The sequence below is a fragment of the Aquila chrysaetos genome, chromosome 8, assembly GCF_900496995.4.
Source record: "Aquila chrysaetos chrysaetos chromosome 8, bAquChr1.4, whole genome shotgun sequence".
In the NCBI taxonomy this organism is placed as follows: domain Eukaryota; kingdom Metazoa; phylum Chordata; class Aves; order Accipitriformes; family Accipitridae; genus Aquila; species Aquila chrysaetos.
In genome coordinates, this window is record NC_044011.1 from 30247397 (window position 1) to 30266751 (window position 19355).

The 19355-nt window shown below is 37.8% G+C and overlaps 1 protein-coding gene across 3 annotated transcripts in view; it reads right to left on the reverse strand.

Annotated features, from left to right (window-relative positions):
* MACROD2 (mono-ADP ribosylhydrolase 2) overlaps window positions 1-19355 on the reverse strand; it is a 905745-nt gene that overhangs the window by 436523 nt on the left and 449867 nt on the right. The window lies entirely within an intron of this gene.

Here is a 19355-nt window from a genome sequence, read left to right on the forward strand (position 1 = left end):
CGTCTGCAGCTAAAGAAAACAGTAAGATAACAAATGTCATTTCACACAAAATGTATCTCAAAATTTTTAAGTTTTAAGCAGCTACATATCTCTCGATATATTTTAGAAACCTTCTATGCTTGTTTAAAAAAAAAAAAAAGAAAAACCTCACACCAAAAAAGCCACTGCATTTTCTGTTCATATTGTATTTGAGTTAGAAAGAAATTACATGTCGTGCTCCAGATAGTAGATAATTGTGAAAATTCAGTGTCTTCATTTGAAATTAAAATAGGAGAACAATTCACAGTAGGGCTGGGTAGATTAAGGCTAAAGGGAATCTGAACCTGAAACCCTCCCCTCTAAGCTCTCTTTTGGGGCAGCTGTTTATTGATACTGTCTTCCCGAGTCTCCTGTGGCAGCCAACTGCTACCTGCAAAGACTGCTATTTGCTTTGTAGACATCAACCAGTCATATCACCACCTTCATAGACTCAGATCCACGGACTGCCAGAAACCATCCAGAGCTTCTTCCTAAGTAGAAACCACAATAGTTTCCTACCGAGCCCTTTCAAAATCGGAACTATTCAGCTGAGGAACACACCAGGCAAAAACCTATACAACTTAAGAGCAGTCCGAGGTCACTGTATTTGAGGATTTTCAATTGTGTGACTTTAATACCAGCTCCTAGGTGTAAGAGAACACCATTTAGCATCAATTGTTTCAAGTCTCAAAACCATTCATTGAATTTCATTTCACCTCCACCCCACCTTACGTACTGGATCCATCTCACTGGATGGCTTCTCCGTGTGTTAGAAGTTCTCAGAAATCAGTCACCTTAACAACATATAATACTTCCCAAAGCTTAGACATGCCACAGCAGCAAACTGCAGAAAAACAGTGTAACAAATAAATTCTGAGCTCTTGCCATTAATCCACCAACCACCACAGCTACAAGGAAACAGAAACATGGAACCATGAAACCCCACTGCCCTGAGTCAGCCCATACAACTACCCCTCACGCTTGCACACAGCTGTAAGCACAGTCTGTTCTTCTGACCACCTCCCACTCTGTGACCTTTAAAGATCTTTGCATACTTTCCCTCCCTACAGAAAATGGCTTAATGTAACCTATAACTGACTTAAACTTCAGTACAAAAGTGTGTTCAGTTTGAAATCCTACTGGAATTTAGCACTGTTAGATACAGGGGAGATAAAAGTTGTAGAGCTGGAAAGTTGTGTATCTAACCCACCCACTGTGGGCATAATCCCTAAACTATGGATAAAGAGCTGACCGCTTCAAAATCCCTTTCCCATTCTCCCTTGGCTCTCGTAGGGGGTCTATGCTCGAGATGATAACTCATGCATACAGAGTGGCAAGCAAACAGCAGCTTCTATACCCAAAATGTCCCTTCTGGATTCACACAGCAGCTGCAAAAACACATGTTGGCCAACCCCAGTGGATGTCCTGCACTTGGCAAACAATCACAAACACATGGAGCTGCTGGGGAGCGTGGAACAGCCAAGGGAGATGCAACAAAACAGAAAAAAAATCCAAAACAAGAGAAAGGAACAATAGAAAAGGGTGAGAGGGGGAAGATGAGAAGGTCATTGCAAGGCAAAGAAAGAAAAGGGCAAGAGAGTCTGGGAAAGTGGTGAGCTAAGCGAAGCATATGAGGAAACAGGCTGTGAGGAAGATGTCCCACCATCAGCACATAAAACAAGGCTCCTGCTGGAAGATAGTTGGGAACAAATGACCAGCAGAAGCAAACAAACAAAATTTTTTGCAAGACACAAAGAGAGCTCAGTCACACATTAGTAACCAGAAACCCTTTCCAGTCCACAGCTACTTCTGTGCTGATAACTGAGAAAACAACACACTGAAAACTTTGGATATTGTCACTGGCTGAGTAAGTAGGTTAGCCTTGAGAAGAGATGATGCATATGAAATGCAAAATGGACAAAATTAAACATTTATTGACAACAGAAACAAAGTTGGGCTAAGCTTCCAAAAATACTGACCAAATACAAGTCAAGTCCTGAGACAAGAGACAGCCAATTGAGCCTCCTGCAGCTTTTAGCTTAAACGGCTTGCAAGCTATTCCTTGAGGTCTTTCATATAGCAAAATTAGTGCTTCAGTTCCTGCTGACTGCTTTAACTGCTGCACCTGTGACTCTTTAAATTTGCCACAGCTGGGCTGCTCACTGCATAATGGCAGTCTTCATCAGGGAGCAGCTCGGCACATAACATGCCAGATCACCTCAGGGTCAGGGAGGAGAGAAAACACAATGTCATTTCTCTGTTGTTTCTCAGTCAGGTAGGATAGCATTTATGTCCACATGTTCCTGTTCAGAAGAGGCAAATAAATGAAAGCTTTTCTCTCTTTCAGTAAGAGACACCCATCTGCCTTCCTAAACCCAGCAAGCTTCAAGCTAAACAGGGCAGAGAAAAAAAGAAATGAGAAGGCAAAGGAAAGAGCCACTTCTTTTTTCTCTGCTGGAGACAGAGATGCAATGGTTTATAGTGAGGTAGAGAACAGGTAAGAAAAGACTCATTTGTAAGTTGTATTCACACACTAGTCATACCACATTCCCTTCTACATTTATAGCAACTTCAAGTCACAAAGAAACTGTAACCTCAAATTGCATGTTTCCTGGGCTCAAGAGAAGAGATAAAGCTGCTCCCCAGCCTCCACAGCACAGCATTATTCCTGCTCCCAAGCTGCACAGCACTTATGGGCACACCAAACCATTCCGAATAGGAGGTAGCACTCTATTTTTGTTTGCTGCTGGTTGCTGAGTTTGGGCTGGAAGATACTTTGTTGGTGGTTTGGTGTTTTAGGGGGTTTGTTTGTTTGTGGGGTTTTTTTTGGTTTTAGTTTTTCCCCCACCAGAAATGGTTTTATCTTTATCTCCAGGATAATAGATGTGGTTTCACTGTAAAGATGCATTACACTGACACAACTTACTCCCCTTCCTGCCAGCACTTACCCTACCAGCTCAGGAACATCCATACTGCAGAAGTCTGGAATGGTGAAATGGTTGTCACCACATTTACTTAGCCAAAAGATACTGTTTGGTTTCTTTAAACATAGACAAGGCTTCCTCTCTAAAGGAAAAGTAACCTGCTTACAAAACCAAATTTATTTTTGTTTTAATTTGTGTGAGAGGATTTCCTTCTACACTATTTTTTAAACCATGTGATTTAAGCTTACAGTTAATCTATTTTTCTAATTACATTGTTTCTCTCACTGTAGATCAACAGTTGATTAATCAGACTCTACAGTGAAGCAGCAAGGTGTCTGACCTTCTTTCTTGCTGTATTTGTAATGAACTTCATCTCATATTCTTCAAAGAAATAAAAACACAATCCATTTCAAGCTATCTTTAGAATATCTGACTGACTACAGGGAGCCCATCAAGAGCTCACCTATGGGCACGGCTATCAGATTTATTCTCTGCCAGCATTTCTTCACAAGTCTTCTGTCTTGCTACACACTCTTGGCATTAAAGAAATATTTCAAAAGCCAGTTGTTCATAACTTAATCTGCATTTGCATGTGACAATTTTGTAGTTCCTCAGGATGACCACACACATACAGTAGGTTGTAAGCCACTGCAGCAGAAGGCTCTCCTACAAAGTTACAAAAGACCTCCTATAGTTGTGAAAAAAGCTGTTACCACTTGAGAGATGTAAGCACTCGCATTTCTTCAGCATCTAACCTGCAAAGTGACCAAATATACAAAATCTCAGCAAGTCTAAGCCCAGTCATTTTTTCACACTCCCAGGCATTTGCCAGTACATAGATTCCATTCACACAAAATGGAGGCAGAACATAACACCCAGTCTGAGAGTACAGCTACTGGGGATTTTGGGAAATTATTTCCCAGCTTTAAAAGATCATCAACTAAACAAGATGCTTTTCTAACTGTCCTTAAAGATTCCCAAAGATGGAAAACCCACCACCTTCCCATGTTGCTTTTTTCCACCAGTTTGCTGTTTTAATAAACAGGCTTTAACTTTCTAACTTTTACCCTGTTGCTGCTCATCTTGTTCTTCACAAACACAAAACATATTATTCCCTTTTTCTTTACTGTAGGACTACATATTTTACAAAGTATTACATCTCATTCTCTTCTTCAGTCTAAATATCTCCTGTCCATACCTAGTAACAGCTCCTATTTATACCTAGTGGAGTAATGTTTTCTAGACCTCTGATCAGTCTCCTTCAGGTTTTCTACAAATGGTTATTCTCTTTCCAAACCGTCACAGTATGCTAAGCTGAGACTTTGCCAAAGCTGAACAGAGTTTGGGAGAACTACTGGGTACCCTCTGGCAGGCCATTACCCTGTTTATACCTTCAAATTAGTTGTCTTTTTGTGTTAACAACAGGATCTCATTGACTCAACAGCTTGTGATCTGTTATAATCCCAAGATCCTTGCCTGTAGCCCTCCTGCCTATCAGCTGTTTGGGTGGCCAATTTCTGCTATTTAAAGCTAGTAGCACAACACCCATCCACACTGGATGTCATCCAACTTTTTGGGTTTGTTTCCCTAATTTAAGCTAACTTTGAATTCTACTCCTGCCTTTCAGTGTGCTCACGGTCCAGCCTGAAGTGCTTTCAGATTTAATAAGCACACACTCCATTTCATCATCCAGGTCATTAAGGAAAATACTGAACAGGTTTATGCATGATGATGCACATTCACCAAAGATCAATAGGGAATAAGCCATGCCCAACCCTCGACTCTTATCAGTTCGTACAATCCAGCTGTATTGCATCTTTTAACACTTCTCACAGAAACAGAAGTTGGGGTGTCAAAACAAATACCCTTCCATTCTTACACTATGATGCCCCATAAAACAATAAGGAAATATGGCATTGGTCCAGCATCTACCCAAAAGATGCTATGCAAAGCATAGACTCTCAAAACCCACATAGAATTCTAATCCCTTTTTCCCAATCTTAAAATAATTTCACAATTGGTAAATACCAACCCTAAATAGAACCAAGTTCCTGTAAACTTCCACAGCTTGAACAGATAGCTGAGGTTATGAGTACTGTAACTTAAAAATCCTACAGTTGGAGTGAATTACCTTAATTATACTTTTAGAAAAAAGCTACATTAAAGTTGATCTTTGTTTTGGCAGACTTATTCCCAACATACTAAAGGAGTACTAACTGCATACATTATTTAAAAGAGAATAATTGACCTCCCCCTCCCCCCAAAAACCAAAACATGTAAGGAACAAGCACACAGAAAAAGATATAGTTTGGGCTAGCCTACTGCCTCATTTGTAAAAGCTGTTTTAAAACTCTGTTCTTCCCAGGGCTCCTGACTAACATTTGTCTAGCTGACTCACAGAATGTTCCCTTTAAACTTACATGGTATCAGTTAATAGATTATGGGAGCCATTGATTTACCTTTAAAGTTCTAGTTCATGATCTCTGGTCCACTGGGAAGTGAGTGGGTACCTATGTAGTGACAGCTCACCTCTTCAGCAGCCTACAGCAAAGGCTTCCTTTACAGTCACTGAGGTAAGACCAAGTAGGACAGGGGAAAATACTATACAAGCTTCAAATACCTGGGTTTCTAGCAAGGAGTTTGGCTTGCCTAAAAAACACTTGACCATAGGCTATTTGTTTAGAAAGGCCAGAGACTACAGAGACAGTACTGCTGAGGCATATGTTCAAAAGACAGGAATGTTTATTTCCATTGGCTCAATATTTCAAATTCAAAATCATGAAAGTATAAGAATGTTCTGCAAATAAACTAAAACACCACTAAAGGGAACAATTGGTGGACTGAGTCCAAATGGAACCCAGGTTCAAACCAAAGGCTTCCTCGGACATCCTGTCCACCGAAGGTACTCCAGTATGATCACACTGCTTCCCAGTCACCGCTTGACTGTGGGATGACCAGATGTTCTTGGTCTGGACCCTCATGCTCCCATAGACACCCATGCTACCTCCAAGAATCATAACAGATACCAAGCTTTGCTACCATATCAAGAACCAAATCTCAGTGCCCTTTGCCAGACTAGTTACCAGAACAAGATAACATCTGAAAATTACACAATGGCCATTTGGAAGTGGAAGCAAAATGAATTCTAAAATGTAAAACAATTAAGTGGGTATTCTAAATGATGCTCTTTATTGCTCTTCTTCACTTACTAAGCACCTGTGTAATCTGCATATTGGCCTTCATCCAACCTTACAACTTCAACTTCTTGAGCCAGGCTTGGCAATAGTGTACTGCAAGCACAAGTTTGCACCAAATCCAACCGAGACAAAGCAATGCATCTTAATATTCTTACATTTTTAGTCACTTACTATAACTCTCAAATCATTGCTCCAGCTCACATGCCATGGTTTCTTCCACAACAGTAAGCATTCTCTAATTGGAGTCTCCTGATAGACTTCAAAAATACCATGTTTATTCATTGGAAGATTAATATTTTAAAAAGCTTTGTCCTTTAAATGCAAGTTAGAAAACTCAGTGAAGCATCTAAAGGGATGCTATATAGAAGGGAAAGGCATCACTACAGTATTAGCACACCAGCTGAAGGAACCTTACTGGACTAAGTGTTATTAAAGTCACTTAGTTATCTTTTAAAACTCTTGAAAGATACGGATAGGGTGATTATCCTTTCCTTCAAAATCCCATCTGCTTTGAATTCTTACAGCTTCAAAATAAGCACACAGTTCTAATTAATTCTAATGATCCATGCTGAATTACTTACCATCTAAACAAAACTATTTAATTTGTTAGCATTTTTGTATGTTATTGTTTCATCTTTGCTAATTTATAAATGCTTTTCATAAACAGAAGCTACAGTTCACCTTGAAGGAGGCACTTTCAAATGTATTTTTATGCATAGGCCTATTGTGTTTAGGCATGCTGGCAGAGCAATGCTGAATCCAAATTAATATACAGAATTTAAATACAGATCACTTGGTGCTCTCTTTTTGAGGAGGTTCCTGAATGAATGCAGATCTCAAAGTCAGAGCAGGAATATCACAGTTAAAAGGACCAATCCGCATTCAAGTGAATTGAGGGCAAGGAAGGAGAAAATCACCATTTAGCAAATTTGCACATCTTTCTTAGTTAATTTAATCATTTATCAAGGAAAGCCTGCACAGTAACATCTTTTGTAATGGTTTTGTTTTAAGATACAGTGTATTCAACAGCCCAGTTTTCTATGGCTGTAGAGGGAAACAAGAAAAAAAAATGAAAATGAAAAAAACCACAGATGAAATTCTGACTTCAGATGTGACATGAAGTTTGCCATTTAACTCAATGGGACCAGAGTTTCCCCCTGAATACGCCTGGTAAAACAAGGAAGTAGCACAGGAACTTCAAAGAGTTTAGTTTATACCCCTGACCTTCAATAGCTTATATACTGCTAAACTCCAAATTTTTCCCCATTCAACTTAATATGGTGAATATTATAAGCAGAGTACTGGCAATGTAATCACTAAAAAACCCACTTTATTATTGGCCCAGGCAAACATTGAATTTTGACCTAAATGTCCATCCCCAGAACGGTTCTTTAGAGGTCTGTGAAACTTGTGTTAAGAAAAAAGCATACAATATTGAGTCCCCAAATCAACATTTCTATTTTCCTCTGCCTTACATCACTCCCCCCGCCTTTTTTTCTTTTCCTCTCAATACCCTCTCTTGCATCTGCACTAAAAAACCGTCACAGGGCATAACTCAATTCCATGAATTAATTTAATGTCAAAATACTATCAAACAATGCTCTTTTTTCCCTACTCCCTTTCAACTCAGGGTTAACTTTGAAACATCTGTCATGTCCTGCTTTGTGTTTTATATTAAAATCTTGTTTCTCTTGAAGTCTTATGAGTTTGCAGCAATGACAACTGGCATTTAATAATTAGTTTCCCAATTTCCACAAAAGCACTCTGATTTCAGAGAATATGACCTGTGGGTAGTTTGCATACAGACACTTACCCTTACTGACGCTTTCTGGAAAAGGAATGGCTCATTACAATGCAAATTAAGCTAACCCATGTCATGGGCTATTATAAATTATGAAAAAAAACCCAAACAAAACCCAAAGCTTCCTCCTCATGGCTCTCCAAGATTCACTGCAATGGACACATTACAGTGGAGCCTTATGTATTAAAGACTAACATGTTTTCTCTGGCCCTAAAACCTAAAGGTTTCCAAACATTATTAGCACTTAACCTCAAGCAAACCCATGTAGCTTTCAAAAATATTTCTTCTCCCCAAATCAGCTTCAATGTTTGTTCCATACATACTAGAAAATGCAGACATTCCTTCACTGAAAATGCACCAGAAACTCTAACACGGGTACACATCTCTCATTTCTCCAAGTTTATTTGTATGCTGCAAAGGGAAAAATCATCTACATACTAAATTAAGACCATCAGAATACTGGGGGAAGAGGTTATGTTTGTATAATAAAATGTTCCTCTGCTTTCAAAATACGCTATATTAATAATACATTATTCTATTAATAATATATTAATGACCCTACTCCCTCTCATGGAAGCTTCAGTCACTGAAGATAACCGTCTGAACATGGCAGGAGTTAGCAATGCGTTTTCCATAATTTCAGTTGACTATGCAAAGAATAGTGTAAATGTGGGTGATCTCTTATGAATACGAGTTATTCTTTAGCATTTTACAGAGGAAAAAAGATTTGTTACAATTTGTTATCTGGACAACCTCCCCTCAGCTACACAGCCAGGATTTATCCTACCTCAAATCAGCTAAAACTCTCAGCATTTGTAGACAACTCATTTAAACTGTTAGTAGTAAAAAAAAAAAAAAAAAAAAAAAAAATTAAAAAAAAAAAAATTAAAAAAAAAATTTATTATTTCTCTGCAACTCTTATTTGACAAGACCATCACTACTCATCCCTTGCAGGTGCCAAGGCTATGTGGACTTGATAAGAAAGATTTTGGACTTGACACTCAAGCATTAGAGATTACAGAATAAGTCTATTACTGGCCTACCTTTTCTATTTTCCAGAGGACTATGAAGTAGCTCTGAAAACAGAATCAGGACCAACAATGAAAAATCTGAAGAGTAAAGAACTACCTGCTGTATTCAATGAGCTTAACTCACAAAGTGTGTGCTCATTCCAGTATCTAATGTATCACTATCCAAGTTTCTTCCTTATGTTCTTTTGGTGAGGGTTTTTTTTCTTCTTTTCTATTTTGTTTTTTAAAAAGCTTCTCAAGCCAGCACCATGATCAATTGACTATTATTTCTCTGGTGACTTGTGCTGCTCAATTATGACATTTCATTTCAACCTTACTCTCCCAACACCTTGCATTAATCCACCCAAATAACTACTGAAGACATTTTTGAGATGATTGATTTTTCACATCTGAAAGACATTTGTTCTGGTATGCTAACAGTAATAAATGAGAGAGGGGCCTTCAAGAGTACAGAATGAAACTGAATGCCAAGATAAATGTTACATTTCAAAGTATAATGACTGAAAAATTTCATATAAACATCCTGCTTTTTTTTGAAGAGACTTCTTATTTTCTTCCACAATGTACATATCTGTTTGTTTGTCATCAAGGATTTAAATACTACATTATCAGCATGATTAGAAACACAAATTGACCTATTTGTCATATCAATAGCATCTATAGCCAGAGGGTTGAATACCCAAATTTGCCCTTGCACATCAGAGAAACCTCAAGAAAGCAAACTAATATTTCAAGAACTCAGCAGGGAATACATGACAAATTAAGTCTCCAAAATAATTACAACATCCCAAAGAGAAAATGTACTTCACTTGCAAATTACTCCTAGACTTATATATATCTTTTAAAACACATTTTTTAAAAGGGCGGTACTGTCATAGTTTATAATAGATTATGTTTCCACGATCTAAGGGCTCATGTTTTGAAGACCTGAAATAGATCCCCAGCACAGGACATACTTGGAAGTAAGGTCAGGATTCCTTGCTCTGAAAGGCCATCTACCTTCCCAGGAAGGATATCTTCTACGGGATTTATTTTAAATGCCATAGTCTTGGTATTTATAGTCTTTTACTTGTGTTTATACTGATAATTAATAATACCGGGGACATGAAATATGTGGTTTGGAAATGTGCGTATCTGTGTGTGCACATGCAATTCACACAACTGGGTACACAGCAGCATGAGCAGTTCCCACAGAGGACTAACTGTGGAGAACAGGAAAATAGTTTGTGGTCAGGAAGGGAAGATAAGGGCACAGAAAGTACTGAAATAACAGGTGAAATTTCTAAAAATCACTCCTACTTCAGATGGTGGCAGAGCCACATACAAAGTGATAAGCTCACTTTCTCTTCCCAGCCCTCCAGTGCAACCGTAGCATAGATCTGACACTTAATATTTACTTATGGGAATTGTATACATTTGTCAAAAGAGAAATATTGATTTCTCCATAAGACAGTCAAGCAGCATTCTCATTTCTTCAAAATGAATCCAGAATAGAGAAACACAAAATAACGTGTTTAAAAAAAAAAAAAAATAATCTGAATGTCTATATACACACATGCAACTACAAACTGTTTTCTCTTATGCAAGCTACAAAGATCTCTGTTGTTTGAACCTGAATCAGAAGTCTGACATGTTAGCAAATTTTCAGTCAATCACTTCTCTAGCTTTACACTACTTTTTACTTCAATATAGAAAAGAAAAAGAAAATCATTTGGCAATGCCAGGGGCTCCTTCAAGTCCAAAACCAGTTAGATCTGAAAACATCTTTTTCTACGAGTCAAGGAAGAAAAGCTAAAGAAATCTTCTGTAAATCCTACTGGCAAAATACTAAAAGCAATGAGTAGGCTAAAGTACATTAGTTGTTAGTAGGAACGCCCAAACAGACAAAAGGTTGTGGTAGCTTTCATATGTTCTTCTATTAAGAGACTTTAAACACTGTGTTGTGGTGCCAGCTTATAAAAAGCAGTGAAACTGAATTTTGGAACCTATAAAAACGAAGTAGGTGAAGCAAGGAAAACGTTATCACATCTGTCAAGTTTTTTATAATACAAGGGGATCTGATGACTGCCAGGAAAATAAAAAAGCAATATATGTAACTGAAAAAGCCATACCAATTTTTCCATATAATTCTATGGCTTGTTATGTTCATCTCTCTCCCCATTCCCTTTAATGACTTTTCATAGAAGGATCAAGTATGAACACAACACCCACCAAAAATAGCAGTCTTATGAATGGATTGCTTAGGTATCACAACTACATGTGTGTTTTAAGAAGGCCTGAGAAGCTTCTGCACAGCTTCGGTACAAAAACAAATAGATACCAGAATAGATATCAACATATCTCAGTACTCAAATTCAGCACCACAGTGTTCAATACAGAAAGGCACACCGAGCACCTCAGAGTACATCCCTGGTGTTTGGGCCAGGAACACAGCAGCTTCTCAGCTGGATTGAGGCTTGGGGATTTTGTCTTGTTTTCACAAAGGAAAATCCATAGAATTTCCACACAACTCAAACCATAGTGCTACCAGCAAAGCAAAATTTTATACCTACTAACTAAACCCAAGCAGCTCAAGTAGGAATTTAGGAAAGCCTCCTATTCAACTACAGGTGCATTTTTTCCAAAAAGGATACAGTCAGAGCCGTTACAATCTGGATCACAAGACATTTTGGCATGCATTTTAATATGTTTAAATGGAAAAAATGCTGTAAAATGCAAAGTGAAAAATCACCATTTAAATACCCTTTCAAACTTTGAAAATGAACTTCAGCATATTGTCAATGCTCTCAGTACAGGAGTATTTTCTAACTTCTCTCAAGCTACAGCTATCCAAGTTTCTCACAGCTTATATTGTCTTGACAACCCTACAGATCTGTTCAATTTATATTACAAAGTGATCAAATAAGAGTGACTATTGTGTATAAGGCTGACAAAGTATGTCAACTCTAACACTGTTCCATCTGCTATTCATTGCTCAAAGCAAGGTTCTTGTATTTCTTTTATATAGGCCTAATTTCATTCATCCAAGCACATATGGAAAAACAACATCCAATAGCATATATGCAAGAAATAGCAGGCCACATATTTAAACTACCTTTTATTACAAGTTAAAAGCCACTTCTGCACACAGGCATCACTTCATTTAAACAGACGTATATATTTGAGAATGGCAGGACTGAATCTGATTGGTCCAGTAGTATTTTTTATATAAGCTTTTTATTTTTTTTTTTGGTCATTAAATACACATACAGTCAGCAGCAAAGAACAGCCTGATTGAGACACAAGAGAAGCACTCAGATACATGATTGTATTTCACAGTTCGGTGACATAACTGCATCATGCCCTAGGCAGGTCAGTTATCTTCTACCTTACCTTCTACTCTATAAACAAATAAATAAGAAATAATACTTATACACTTCCCAACCCTTCCTTGAGAATGAATGTCCTAATTTTTTCTAGATGTGACATCTTCAGGGCCATAAAACTGAGACAAGAGAGCCAGAATTCGTAACACTGGAACTGCTGCACTGATTCTGAGCTTATAAACCTCCTAATGCTTCTAAAGCCACTGTTTTGTCATGATGTGTGTTCTGACCAAACAGTTCAGACAGCCTGGGGAAAAGTATCAGCAGTGAACATCATCATCTACTTTCTTTGTGAAAGACTTTGTTGCAGCCTCAGAGGTCTGTTCTTTACCATACATGTGCTTAATTCCTATCATCATTAGTGAAGCTTAATGCAGAATTTATAGAGAAAAACAAAGGGTTTGTATTAGCCCAAGTCAATGGCTTGCTTTATCTTTGGTCCCTCTTAATGAAATATAGCGGTTGCTTTTAAGCATACTTTGTAGTTAGACAAGTCTTTGTTGCTGCAGAGAAATGTATATTTATGAGAGTAACAAACCAAATTGATTAGTGACATGGAAACCACTTAATTCTTGCTTCCCATATGGGAGACGGTTAAGCAACCATTTAACCTGTCTGTATTTCATAAGGAAGATACTGCAAGCCTTCAGCTGAGATGCTGAAAATTCAGAATTATCATCTTTCACTTTAACCTGCCTGCAAAACTACAGTCTCCTTACAGCTCTACATGGGACTAATTGTCCAGCTCTAAGTTTTTAGAGCACAACTAGGTTTTGCTAGGAAAGCAGGAAAAAGTGCCAAGATTCTGATTTAAAACAGCTACTAATGGTTCCTGTACATTATCCAGTCAACTCAAGGCAGATGAAGTGATCTTTTTGAGTACAATCCATGCAAGCCCAAACATCTAAAGAGTCCAAAAAGCAGACTCATGTATGCAAGCCATGTGTATCTCTAGCTATGGCATTACAGTTGTGTACAGTAACATACACAATTACCTGGTCCCTGCTTTTACATACAAAAATCATACATTGGACACACACCCTAAATGCCACGTACATGTAACTCCTCTTAGTTCTAATGCAAACACAACCTGCAGTGATCAAAAAGACTTAATGCACATTTAGATACACTTCCAAACACTCTTTCCAACAAATCTAGATGTGATAAATATGTATCAGCCACTTTGCTTCCTCAATTTTGCAATTTCATAAGCAAATAAAGTAGACTGAATCCACAGGCATTTTAGAACAGAATGTAGAACTACAGTTTATAGATAATTTTACAAAATGTCAATATAAAACTGTCCCTTCCTGACCAAACTGCTATACATTTATCATACCCCTACAAAAAGCTCATTATTTTAAAACAGAAATACAATAGCAAAATATTGAATTGACACATATGATAAAATGCATTTGATTAAGACTTAATAAAGTAGTCTGTATATTACCAGTGAATAATGCATCATGAGATAAAGCTAGACATATAGCAAATAGAGTGTCAAAGCTAATTCCAGTGTGCATTTTTCAGCCATATTACTTATTACTGGATTTAAAAATGCACACTGAGATTCAATAGCTTGCTTTTTTTAAGCAAATAACAATAAATCCCTTGAAGTAATTTACCTGATTTAGTCACGTTGCTAAATTAAAATCAATGCAAACTTTCCAGGAAACTAGTTAGTTCCTTGTCTGTCTTCATACTCTGAAAAACATGGTTTAGAAGCAGAACACTTCAACAGAGCTTTCAGAAATAAAAGCAGGTGGTTTGTGTTTGTTTTTTTTTTTTTTCTCCCTCCTGTGCATCAGGAAAAACAGACTACCACAAAAGAGCGTAAGATGTGACAGATTAAATATTTTAGCTGAAATGAATCTTCCTAAAATATTTTTTAGTATTCAACATAAGCCTTCCCAAACTGACAACCCACAAACTAATTGTCTCGATAGATGATATTGCACACAATGGATGTCAAAGCACAGAAGCAAACACTTGATGCTTATGTAAATGTATCTTTTTCCATATCGGTAGCAGGCTGGCCTTAACTGAACCCCAACAGTAAATCCAGAAATTACCTTTCCAATAATTAAAGTTTAAAGATATTTGCAAAGGCAAATATTTGTATGCAAAGCCAACAGCACATAGCTTGAAATTACATTTTATATTCAAGTTGGAAGTTTCAGAAGTGAGGTGCACAGAATGTCTTTAATTTCACCAAGTCCCCTATACAATTCCCAACTAAAATTTTCACTAGAACTTTAACCCAAAGTATACAATAGTATATCAAAAAATAACTGTTAAATTACAAGATTACTAACAAAGCAGATGGTTCTCCTACAAGCCAACTAGACTCAGAAACCACCTCCCAAGGCACCAAAGCAGCGCTGCAGCACAAAGGAGCTGAAAATATACCAGCTTGGCCTAAATGCTGCCCTGCTGCTTTCCCTGGTTTCCAAACTCTGCAGGAATAAACCCCACGCAAGGAAGGATCTCTGTGGCATGTAACTGCCATGTTTCTCCTTTTGGTTCTCAGGGTCTGTGGACTGGGACGAGATAAACATGTCAGAGAGGGAACTCATCCTTAGATCAGGTATCAGAGAAAAATCAAGACAAAAGCACTGACACTCTCAAGCATTAACACTGGTGCAAGGCTTCAATTGCTTCCTAATGTTTTCACTCTGGAGATTTTCTCCCTCTGTCTTCCAGCCCAGTGGTCTCCCTCCCCCTTGTTTTCCCATCAGTGGAATTCGATCCCTGCCTTTCATCTTCCTTTTCATTTGGCAAGTTAAAATTTTACTCTCCTTCTTCCACACGTACAGATAAATATAGACAGTAACTGTAAACCACCACTTTGCTTGCATGGTAAAGCCCTTTCTTCCACCCCGTGTTTATCCTCCTTACTCCAGAGATACTGTCACCATATAGATTATTACCCTCCTGAAGCCATATTCAAGAAACAGAAGACAGGAGCAGCAGTTTAAAAACATTTAGAATTCAAAAAAGTCCCGAAGTTTCAGGATAAGCCACAAGGCCCATTTATATTTCCACTGAATTGACAGCGACTCTTTCCACTTATTTTAAAACTTTAATAATTGAATTTGATATTATGTTAGAAGTTTTGATGCACAGCAGTATGTAATTTCTAGAAATCTTACTTATAATAACTCTTAAAGTGCTTTAAACATGGAACATTTTATATATTTAAGTATTGTTCAATAGCTTATGTTGTCTCACAAAAAGTTAACTTGCTTTTTCTCTCACTAAATTTCAAAACACTAAGGGCAGATTATTGGAAAATAATTATCAGGGACTCTGCCCTTTTTTTTTTTTTTTTTTTAAAAAGCATTCTGTAATACAATGTGTTCCTAGTCTTTCCTGGTAAAAGGAAACACTGTCTCATATCTAGAAAGGTACTAGTTAAGAGAAAAATGGAAAACGTTTTTGCTAAGAGACTGCGGCTTCCAGAGAACGGGCCTCTCGACCTAGATAAGCACAGGCCACTCTTATCCCAGAGCTCTCGGTATGCCATGTATTGCAAATTTGCATTTGATTCCATGTACAACTGCAGAGAAAGCCCCAATACAACACTTTTCCCGTGTGCTGTGTTGAAATGGAGCCTTTTAGTGATGAGCAAAGCTCACTCAGGATATTGACGCATTTTAGTAAAAAAAAAAATCTTTCTATTGGTTCTCTCTAATCTATATAACGGAGGAGTAAGAACAGCCCAAAAGCGTAATTCATAAACTGTGCAAAATTACCGCTATCCTGTAAAACTCACAAGGAGCAACAAAAGCATCACTGTTTAGAATGATTAGCTCTGTAGCAAGTATAGGGAAGATTCGCTTCTGACTGGTTTGCAAGGAGTGCCGAGTGATACACACACTTGTAACCCAACGAGTGATCGAGCCACATCCTGGGTAGTCCTGCTGAAGTGGATACTGCCTGATTTTACTGAAAATTTAAGACGCCTGTCTGAAAACCTGACAAAAAAGCGCCTCTTCTTCAGAGAGCTCCTATAACAGTAAGACTCACTCTGAAGAAAGAATAAGATATCAAAGAGCTGCGTAAGAAGCTGCATATGTAAACTAAAGTCGGTTGCTGTACATTAATCATAGAATGGTTTGTGTCGGAAGGGACCTTAAAGATCATCTAGTTCCAACCCTCCTGCCACAGGCAGGGATACCTTCCTCTAGATCAAGCATCTTCCTTCCACTATTTTTCCCCAAGTACCTTAATACATTTTGAAACACAGTAATGTGTTATGTTTTGATCACTAAACCCAGCCTATGAACCAAACACAATCTATGAAAACAGCCTTCTTCCCCTCACCTCAAGCGCCATGAGTACCAGCCTAGGAGAGCAGTAGGGTGTCGCCTGAGGCTTCCATTTCCATGCACAGCCCTATGCACTACTTCACTCTCCAAGTTACCAACCAGGTCCGGTGAATTTTAGCATCTCAAAAGGCAAAAATCACAGCTCAAAAATCCTAACATGTTTTTTTCCCTCCTACTAAGTTTTCAGAATAATAATAATAAAAAATATTAACAATTCAGTCAATGAATAAAAACTTCTGTTAAAAAAAAAAAAATCTCATTTAACAGTGTCATAACCCTGCAGCCTTTAGGAGCTATATTCTAAAAAAAAAAAAAAAAAGTTCCAATTGGGAAAAAAAGAAACTTTTTACTAATAAAACATAGGGCTCTAAACAACTAGTGTAAAAAGCCTTTTTGTACACATGAGCTCACTCTTCATGCTGAGTGATGATTGCTGTCCTTGCTTGCTCTCCGACTCAAGCTGAATTCCCAGGGAAAGAAGAAAAGGATGTTAGATCAGGTCCTGGCAACAAACTAGCACTGTTGGAGAGCTTCTAGCCAGCTCAGAGTATAGGCAGAGCTTGTTCAAGTTTTCTTGCAAACGACCATGCAGACATACCCTCAATAATATAGACCTCTGACCACTCTGTCCTGACAGTGACACTCAGAAAATCTGAGAAAACATCTTTGGCCCAATACCATGTGCAGCGTAACTGAGTGCAGCTCAGCCCAGAATGATCCAACCAAATATAATTAATTCCCATTACGGGAATTAATGGTTGCCAAGGTTCTCAGTGAAATATCAGGGTCTTCCTACTATTTCAGGCACAAGAAACATTTCAAGGCATGTTATTCACCTGTCTCCATTCCAGATTTATTAGAGGGGCAGAAGAATCACATAGCTGGAAGATGATAGCTTACCAGAGTAGGAGAAAACAGAAAACAGCCAGGAAAAGGACGCCTGATTAGAAAACACAGTGCATGGGAGTGAAGCTAAATGCACATCAGAAATGCTTATAGCAATGCTTGCTTACACAGCAGCCAGGACACTGTCAATTTTTCTTTCTACTATTAAGAACTACTTTTAAACTTTTATTGTTTACTTGGGTAATCGCAGTCAACCTGAAGACTAGAAAGTGAGTTCAGGAGTAAATTTCTTAGAAGAGGATTGGTTTGCTTAATTATAATTTTGTCTTTTAAAACAGTCTGTGAACCAATTCTTTATTAGGATACAGCAAAAGTTACAACAGACTTAAAAATTGTAGATTGCTGTACCTGCAGATGAAAATGATTTTCAGCGCATTTTCTCAGGAACCTACCACAAGAAATAACTACTAATGCACATTTCAGGTAGCTCTCTTGGTCAAAGCAAGAAAAATAAAAATCACCAGAGGATCAGAAAAATATGGAACTGGAAGAGATTATGTAGTCCCAAGCCTTCTACGGAAATACATTTCCATGTAACTCCTACAGAAACACATTTGCATATCTACAAGGCTGCTTCAGATAGATAGATAAGTATATAGGAATTCTCTTCTATAAATGAAATTCCATTAAAAAATGATTTTAAGCCTATGACTTAGAAAAGGTTTTCTGACATGCAAGGAAACCCATCTTTGCTTCAAATTAAATCAATTGCTTCTTGAGCTTCCCCCACAAGACATAGAAAATGAATTATTATTGTATTTTTAAACAGAAATCTTTTAAAATGAAAGACACCCCCACCACCACCCTTGTCTCACATTTTTTTTAAAGTGGAAACAACTCCTACTTTTTTTTCCTCTTAAGTTACAATTTATACACCTCCTCACCCTCTCATTTCTTCTTCGGAACAGACAGTGTAGTTCTGAGCAAATAGCCTCAGAAGCACTGAAACAGAACTGTTGCTCCCCTCCCCAAATTTAGGCATGCAATTCCTAGTTATATGCTCCCTTGTGCACTTCTTTGCATCTTCATCATACTGATGATGCTGTGGTCAGAAAAACATATTTCCAAAAATATTAATTTTAGAAACCTTTACACACTAGCTCCCTGACTATGGGCAGTCATCATGACTTCATGCCCCAGTAACCAGGTGAGAGTTAGCTCGACATTTCTATGCTTGCATCCCTGTTGCTTTTGTCCTCATAGCAGCTGCTATGCAGTTCAGCAGCTCAGCCTAAACTACTTATTAATAAATTTTATTTTATATTTACAACAAATTCACAAAGGAGATCATATTTTGTTCCCAAGTCTGTCCTCAGACATATTATTTGGGGTCTCAAAGGAAGCAGCTTTGATGTTTTCTGAGTTTTAACTTATTTCCACATAGCTTTTGATATAAAATGGTCTGAACATAGCATATTAGTTGCTGGACAAGATGTATGCTAACCAATAGGTAATTCCCTCAATCTAGACATTTTTATTCCCAAAAGTAAACCTTGTAACTTGCCACTACTATACAAGATGACTAACACCCATCGGCACTTACTTGGGTCACTCACCTTAGAAAGCCAACAAAGAAAAGTTATCCTAGCAGAAACATACATGCATTTGAACTCCAGAAAAAAAAACCAAACAAAAAAGAGACTGTAGTTGGTTCACTTAAAACTGGAGTACTTTCCAATAGTCCAGCCATTCTGTTTAGCAGAAACCTAACAGAAGATTATATAGCATTTCCCCTACAACCTTACACTAAGCATGAAAAAAGATAAAGCTAGCACTTCCAGC